A 9,335-nucleotide genomic window follows, 5' to 3' on the forward strand; every position below is an offset into this window, starting at 1 on the left:
ATATCGGTTACTTAAGAATCCCCAGTTATCACTTTGAGGGTTGTCAGGCCCTTGCCCCAAGATCAGGCCCAGTATTATTCAAATTAATACATTGGTGGGAACCCTGATGTGCACAGTTGCAACACTCACACTATAGGAACTCTTATATTTACAAATATAGTTTATTCATACATTTAGCACAGTCACAAACACCCCAACTCAGTAATGGTAGATAGAGATACTACAGAATGTCCATTTGCACATCCAGATACTCACACCATCTCCTGTAGAACAACCTGAAATGTTAGCCATCATCTTCCTCATCACCATCACCTTCCTCATCCTCACCAGTGGCCATCATCCTGGCATCTCCCAGGCAGGGCCAGCTCCAGGCACCAGCATTGCAAGCGGGTGCTTGGGGCGGCAATCTGCAAGAGGCGGCAGTCCGTGTGTTTTTGCCGCTCCAAGCAGCGCGCCGAATTGCCGCCGCGGACAGCGGGGGCAGTCCGTGTGCCGTTAGGGTGGCACGCGCGTTTCCGCGACGGCGGCAATTCGGCGGCAGCTTCTATGTTCAGCTGCCCTCGGTGGCTTCTGTCTTCCGGCTGAAGATAGAAGGTGCCGCCGAATTGCTGCCGCCGCCGAAACACGCGTGTTGCCCTAACGGCACACGGACTGCCCCCGCCATCGGCGGTGGCAATTCGGTGTGCTGCCTCAGGCAGCAAAAACAGTAGAGCCAGCCCTGCTCCCAAGGACTACATCTCTCTCTCCTATCGCCCCTAGGCTGGGATGCCACTTTTGTAATATGTTACACTGACACCGTTGTGTTCGATGCATATTCAGTAGGGGATTTTCCCCCCTTCCTTATTTGTATTTCCTCACCTTGCTAATGTTGGAGTGTCTTTTTCCGATAGGTTAGTATATCAATGATCTCAACTTATTATCATATATGTGCATTCGTTACCATGGCCCTTTTGTGGTTAGGATCACATTTGTTATTTCTGTCCTAACCATTTTTTTCGGTTCATTCCAAGTTCCAAGTTGTGGTGTACTGATAAGTTTAAAAGGGCAGGAACTTAGGAAAGCCCCTATGCCAACCTGCTTAACACATCCTCTATGTTAAAGGTCGCAGCCATATATGGACCTTATGCTTTAGCTCATCACCATCTATCTGGGTGAAAGGTCCCAGACATATGTATGCTAACTTTGCCTTAGTTCACCATACAGGATGTGGCTTCCAGGTCCCTTGTGTTACAAACAAAATATACTCTAATATAGACCTATAAACCTATTATAATAAAATAATCAAACCCATAAGAAAATAAAAAACGTATAAGAAAAGATATATAGGCAAGCAAGCAGGCTATCCTTAAACGTATCTCATGTACCTGTTATGTACATCAGTCCGTTGCCAGGACACTTCTGTGGTTGAATTATTTTTTTGTGGTCAGAACTTCCCCTTAAACTCTATTTTCCGCTCCCCAAATACTTGAGCTGGTTATCTATGCAAAGTTTATCTGTTTAAAGTGTATAGGTCTCAAGCCTTATGCTAACTTGCTGAAGCTAATGTCTTACAGGATACAGGCCTGTAGGTTTCTTGCATTACTGCTGAATATAATGCTGGGCTACAGTGCTACAGGTGACAATGTGACCGAAGGAAGGATCCAGATTGCTAGGAAGACAAGAATGAACTTTTTAAAAAGATGAACCCAGAAAATTTCCCAGGTTAGGAATCTGCTGTTCTCCCGTATGTCTCAGAGGATGCTAGAGTCAACAGAGAGATTGTGAGAAGGAATAACAGTCTGACCTCCCTGAATGTGCAGGACTTGAAGCTTTCCTTCTCCATATCCCCAAAAATAGTGGGGCGCAGACAAGTTCAAACACCTGTATCCATTGTAGGTACAATTATACCACAGCCACCACTGTTCCATCTGAAGCATATACCTGTAATGGGGCACTGGTCTTTTATGGCCAAAGGAGGTAGTTTGAGAGACCAATCACCCTGCTGCCTGTGTCCTGGGAAATAAATGCAGCGGTCATTAGAATAAAGGAAGTTGGTTCCCGGGGAACAGTTAATGTCTGGTAGGGGGAAGGTATGGGGAAAACTCAGATTTCTGTTCCTTTAAGGGCCCAGGAGCCTGGAGTCTGGGTGGGGCAAGCCTCCTCTCTCTTCCTGCCAGTCCAGACAGATGGTTGGGGTTATTACACCCAGCTGGGAAGATTAAGGGAGTGGTAGAACGACTCCGCGGGCCTCTCAAAATGAGGCTTCAAGCCCAGGCCAGCAAGAGCTGCTAAGAGCCTAGGAAGAGGGTTGTGAGAATCTCATCTAAAGGGGTGAGTTTGGGGGCTGGGAGACCAGAACTTGAACCATTCAATCTCAGAAGGCAGGCTATAAAAACCCTGATAGAAAGGGAGCTTGCTTAAGAGCTAAACTATGCTGAATCAATTAGATCCCAGGAGAGGGGGAACACTGTTCTAAAGACTTTTGCTGTGAGTGGGTTATTTCTGGGAACTCAAAGGGAAACCGAGGCAGGGTGTCTGCAGAGCCACCCCTAGGTCATGCGGAGGTGCCCTGGGATGGCACCTGTCCACAATGCTAATTATTTTTCTAAAATGGATTAGGATGGCAGTACGAGAAACAAAAGATGCACAGTACAGGTCCCAGATCCTCACTGGTATAGCTCTCTTGTTTCAATGGTGCTGTGTTAGTTTACATGGCCTCTCCTATTGTAGAAGATGTTTTTCTTCTGCTGTGCTTTTTCTCTTTTTTGCTGTGTTTCTTGGTTTCCCCCTCATGCTATGGCACTGGTGATTAGTGTTTATAGTTGTATGTAGTCACCAGATAATTAAATCAAGTGCAGAACTTCTAGCAATCCCTTTTGGGAGGCACATGGGTGAACTGGATTTCAAATGTTACTTCTCTAAGGCCTGATTCAAACCCCACTGAAGTCAACGGGAGTGTTCCCATTGATGTAAGTAGGTTTTGGATTGAGAACCTACTGATTTGTCTATTTGGTCCTTTTCCCCCAAATGAAATCCCAGAACTGCCTGTTAGCTGAGCAAGATGTCAGTCCTTCATTTCTCTAGGCAACTTCTGTATGTGCTCAAAACCACAATGAAATGGCAGAGCTGTCAACTGATCCACATTGTAACGCCCTCCATAGAAGAACTAATAGAAATGTAACATAATTCTAAATAAAAATACAAAAGTAATCTGCCTGGTGGTGTATGAGTCAGAGCTTCTGTCATCATGGATAGGGATCCACCCTCACTCACAGACATCTGCTTTCATATCAAGAGGATTAAAAATGTTTTCATTTGCAGTTACCACCCCGTTCTTCTGCATTTAACCTTTGCTTCTAGCCGGGACAGCTCATTGCCTTGCCATGGGCCCCTGGAGCAAGTTCACTGTTTTTCTGTGATGCTAAACCTCAAGTGTGACTCGAGACCTCTGGAGTGAGTAGAGTGGGAGGAAACTGGGTGACTGTAGAAAATCTACCCCCGAGGGTATGTCTTTCACTGCAGAATTAACTGGAGTGCAGATCCTTGGAGTTATTTCTCTTCTGTTTGTTCGAGGGGAAGCAGCTGCATTGTAAAATTACACTCAAGCTGCTGTGTCCACACTGATGCTGTACTCACTAGTGTGTAGAGCTGGGTGAAATTTTTTGATTGAAACTGTTTTTGGCAAAAAATATGTGGATGTAGCAACATGGAAATACTTCCCCAGTGTATGTTGATTTTGCTGAATTGTTTCAGTCAGGAAAACCTGAACCAATTCCTGAAAACCTAACCGTTTGTTTTGACACTTTCTGAAAGAAGCATTTTGATTTTTCAATTTGAAACGACTTTGTTTTGAAATTTCCTTTTAATTTTATTTTTAAAATGTTTCAAGTTAAAAAAAATCCCTCCAAATCAAAACAAAACATTTCATTGGATCCCCAAGGTGGTTTTTTTTTATTCACCAAAAATTTCAAAAAACTCATTTCAAATCAAACTCAAAACAAAAAGACCCCTCCCCCCTGGAATTTCCAGTCAACTCAAATCAGCTATTTACCCAGCTCTACTAGTGTGGGGCTCTAAGATTTCTGGGGGCCCATTGCACGGTTCTCAGCTGAGCTGCTCTGTGAATTATTTGGCTGTGTATCGTGGGAGAACTTGTCTGTTCTTCCTGGCTACATAGTTGAGAACTCGTTCAAGTAAACCACTTGCGGCTTGGTGCATTTCCATTTTGTCTGTGGCCTCTGTTCTAACCGGTGACAAGGCACGGATCCAGCTTGGAGGAAAGACCTGTACTAAATGTGGGCACTACTGTAGCTGTCACTTGATAGATGGCCCAAGATATAGTGGCAGCTCCTCCTCTATCGTCTGAGTTTTCACAGAGAATGAGAATATACTTTGGCGTCTTATTTTCGGGGATGAGCAATCCATGCTAACGAGTGTGATCATCACGTGGTATGCATCCATTTGTAGGGAAAACGGGCAGCATTTTCTCTTACTCGTTTTAGTAAAAAATAATGCACACAAATATTGTTGATGTCCTGTGTCCTGAGAAGTAAAATTTACTCTCAATATTACATCACCTCCATATTCTTGTCATGCATGAGGGTTTTTTTTTTTAAAGAGTATTTCCATCACCCATGTCAGAAATGTTGGGAGCCCCTTATGTAGGCAAAACCCCCATAGTTGTAGGTTATTTTAATAGGGTGCCCATTAAACCTGCTCACCGCAGAGCTAACCAACAAGTCAATTACATTCACACCTGCCTTTAAAGCCCCTTTACCCTGCCAGAGATGTGTAAAAAGGCACCTATGTAAATGAGATTCAGACCCATAATAACTAAATTGTAGTCAGCCAATTGGACTCTGACTTCAAAGGCCCTAGTTGAAAGAGATCTAGCGTGTTTTAACTTCCAAAACAGGCTAACTGAGAATCCAAGTTTAATTTCCCAATAGGAAATTCTTGGAATGATGAATCTTTATTGTCCACGTGTTAACAGCACATGGATTATATAACTCTTGCAGCTGGGAGACCACGTGTGAAAGGGAGTCCACCCCACACAAGTCCTGAAGGGGTAAATTAGACCAGTTAACCTATAAGCCAATGGTTCTCAACCTTTTTCTTTACCACCCCCCACGCTAAAAACTCCCTGGCCCACCTCCACCACCACAGCTGTTTTTCTACATATCCAGTAGATTAAAAGCTGTATTTGATTGATCGTTATACAGTTAAACACAAAGGCACACGTCTATAATATAAAAAAGAAAAGGATAACACAAGTACGAAAATAAACGGAATATGATTTTTGTTTTACTTACTCAGTGTGGAACTTGTTGCTGGCGCTGACCCACAGGCTGGGGGGCCTGCTGAGGTGAGCCGGGGGTGGAGGTGGTCCTCCCTCCCTCAGCCCTGCCGCCCGGGGCTGAAGCCCGAGCCACGCTGCCTGGGGTTGAAGCCCGTTTTATTTTGGCAGACCCTGTTAAAACTGCTCGCGACCCCCAAGCAGGCTGCAGTCCCCTGGTTGAAAACTGCTGTTGTAGGCAGAGGAAAGCCAGAAGGCACTAAGGCCTAATTGGCTGAGGGAGTCCAGCTGCGGGAGGGGCTGGGCTGGGTTTATAAAGCCAGGAAGCTGGCAACAGAGGGAAGTAGTCTGCAGTCAGCTCCCTCCCATAGGTGCCAGGTTTGTATAATTTTTGGTGGTGCCCCAAATGGGTCCAAGCAGAGCCATCTCCTCCGTAGGAGGGACCAAGGCAATCGCCCTGGGCCCCTTGCTTCAGGAGGACATGGGGTACAAGGCAGCCTGGGGAGTTAGTGGGGGGGTTGGCGCCGGCAGCAGCAAGCGACCTGGCCCCAGCCCACTCTGCCCTGTCCCACATGGCCAGCTCCCAGCATTGCTTGAGGGAGGGGAGGAAGACAGAAAGAGGCAGGGCAGGGGTTTGGGGGAAGGGGTGAAATGAGGGGGGGAAGAGGTGGAGCAGAGGCGTGGGGGAAGGGGTGGGGCAGGGTGGGGACCAGGTCGCTCGCTGCTGCCAGTGCCAGGCCCCCCGCTAGCCTCACAGGCTGCCCCCCAAAGTGTGGGGCCCGGGGCGGTTGCCCCAGTCCATCCTATGGACAGGACAGCTCTGAAAATTTAAGCCCAAATATTGGTGGAGCCGGACCCAGGTTCCTGAATATTGGTGGAGCATGGTCACCACGGACCCATATAACTCGCCGCCTATGCTCCCTTCTCCCAGGTAATGTGGTTGGGGCTGTAGTGGCAGATAGCCTACGGTTAATCCCTGGGAGGAGGAAGTTTGGGCTGGCAAACTCAGAGGAGTGGAGAGAGCCAGAAGGTACAGAAGTGGCTCAGGGAAAGGCAGCAAGATTCAGGAGGGAATAGACCTTGGCTGCTGACTAGAGGGTCCCTGAGATGGAACCTTGGGCCCGGGTTCCCCCAGCAGCCACTGTGGAAGTGACACCTCAGGGCAGTGCTACTGCCGGAGTGAGATTGTTTGTGTAGAAGGACTTTGGGATTTCCAGAAGGGGAAACCATGCAGTGACCTGGCCAGGGGGCCGAGTGACGTTGAGGAGGCTGAGAGAGGAGGAAAAGGGGCATTGGCATGACAGAGCTAATCCCCAGAACCGCCAGGAGGCAGCGGCAGCCAGTGGTAAGTCGAGCACCCTGTCACATCACTCTCCTGTGATCACATGGTACAGTATGGAATCGTCACTAGATTGTCCGTTGTACTAAGCCCACTTTACACTGCTCTAGCAGCATAAAGGGGCTATAAAGCCGGCATAAATTACATTGGTATCTATGTAAATGAGAATCTGCCTCTGTTTTTGCCATGTTGGCTTTACGTTTCCTCAGTTGTCTGAGATCTCGCCCTGCCCCAGTGTCTCTTCCTCTGTCTTGCAAAACAAAGTCAGAAGACATCTGAGTTCAGGGGAGAATGTCATTCTGGCTTTTAATAACTTCTTTTTCTCGTAACGACAGCTGTATTTCAATAGCAGCTATTCCCAACAGGAATCCTGGCCGCACTCAAGTCCCACGTTACAGAGGGACCGCTAGAGAACTGAAGATAGACCCCATTGTAGCAAAAGGCATTGGGACTAGAAGTAGTCTTGGGACTTCTAGGGCCTCTTGTGAGTGAGCCTTATCCTCCAAGATGCTGACCTCCTCCTAGGAAGTAGAGAGTGGGAGCTGCATGTGCTGCATATCTCCCAGAAGATGCTTAGCACTTGTTTCTGCACCGCTAAAGGGAATGGGCCTGATTCTCCATTCCCTTGCCCCTTATATAATCCTTTACAAAGCAGGGGTAAAACACAAGCACTGGCATACATGAACAGAGAATGATGATTTGGCAGCATGTTGCACCCACTTGGCATAGGTGTAAATAACTACACAAGGGGTATGGCATTGGAGAATCAGGCCCAATGGGAGTTCTACCACTGAGTTAACGGTGCAGGATTGAGCCCAATATTTAGACTATGAGGCATTGGGCAAACTGGTTTTAAACACTTAGAACGTCCTCAGAAACATGGGCCAGGTTTCTTCAGTGTTGCACGTTCTCTTCTGGAATAGAAACCTGGTAGGTAGGCACAGGGCTCGGGCTTTTATGTAAGAATTTTTACCAAACTACACTCACTACACACAACACCTGTCTGAGGGAGTCTTTTTTTTTTCTCTGACTTCAGTGGGCTTTGGATCAGACCTGAAAATCCGAAAACCCTCATTTCAGCATTTGGTTCGGAAGGCAGCACCCTTGATTTTCACACGTGCTTCTGCACGAGGCTGATTTCATCATCCTCATTATGGCCAAGCTGCTGAACCTTGTGTTGGTCCATTCTACAAGCTCCTCGGGAAGAAAGCCAAAAATGAGCAGAGATTTCATTAGAATAGAGCAGAGAAGCAATCTTGCCCCCGTCTACATAGGAAGCACTTCGAGATCATGGCCTGTTTGACCCAATGAACTGCAAAGACTCCAAAATAGAATTTATGTGCCGTTGTATAAACTCTTCCCAATTTGCAGATGAATGGCTTGATGAAGCATAACAGCGCCATAACACGGGCACTTTCAAAGGGACCTAAGTGATATGCACCCAAATCTATGGCAGGCGGATCCCAGCTCCCTTGGTCTCCTTTCAAAATCCCAACCTTAATATATCTGTAGCAGGTGCATACAAAATGCAAGTAAGGTGGAGTTTTCAGTGGTGTCTAAGTGATTTAGGAGCTCACATTCTTCTGGCTTTCAGTGAAACGTGTGCTTCTAAGTCACTTGGACACATTTGGAAGTCTCACCCTGAGTGCACTAGTTTAAAAATAATGCCCATGATGCTTTTATTTTAAAACTGAGTCACTCTGGATGTGCAATTGCTACTTTTCTACTCAAAATAAATGTGCTAAATGGAATTTTTCTCCCCAAATCCCAGAGTTCCCTTGTCCACATGATAGGCTAATAAGTTTGGATTCTCCCGCTAGAGCAGGAGTTCCCAAACTTTTTGCCAGCATGACCCCATTTTGAGACTTACTTTTTCCTCCAATTTTGCAAAATGGCAGCCTCCCCACAATGTGACCTTGCATACTGAGCAGATCAAAATGGCAGCCTTCTGCTGTGGCATTTGTGGAGAAGGTCCAGACACATTCAGGAGCAGACAGCAGCATCTTGCGGGCCGAATCTGGCCCATTGGCCCTGTGACCCCTCTGCCGATGGCTGTGCAGAGGTAGCTGTGCAAACACCATTTTGCCATTTGCACGATCCTGAGACTTGAATCCAGAAAATCCTTATCTGTGGGCAGCCTCATCAACAGAGCATCCTCTCTGCCTGAGCTGGTAGGAGACTGTGCTAGCCTTTTCTGAGATAGGAACCTGCAGTGGTTTGTAAGCTCCCTAAGCCAGGGCCCGTATCTTTTTTATGCCACCATGAGTACCCTGTTGGCACTTGATAAAGAATCATTGTAAGAAACTGTCTCTACGATGTCCTAATGTCACCACACAGGGCCTTTCTAAGCCCTGGCCTCATTTGTTTAACTCTGAATTCCTCTTTCTGGTTTGTGATAAGAGGCACAATGGACTCATTTTTATGCAGAGTATCTTCTTCAGCCTACCGCAGGGTGTCTCGTGATCAGACTCGTGGTTTGCAAAAGCTGGGGTTAACCAAAGTGGTGGTGTTTTGAACTTGAGGGCTGTGAAAAAGCTTCTCTTTATAAACAGATTGTATTTAAATAAAGTAAAACAAAAAATGTGTGTAGAGAGGACAATCTGGTCCTTTGTGACTAGCACAGTCCTCCTTCCTGAAAATTTCATCCCAGAAATATTTGTAAGAATTACAGATGCATGACATAACCATTCAGAAAATCTCAGGGGCCTATAAACATTGATC

Source organism: Chrysemys picta, chromosome 3 (genome assembly GCF_011386835.1).
Source record: "Chrysemys picta bellii isolate R12L10 chromosome 3, ASM1138683v2, whole genome shotgun sequence".
Taxonomy (NCBI): Eukaryota; Metazoa; Chordata; order Testudines; family Emydidae; genus Chrysemys; species Chrysemys picta.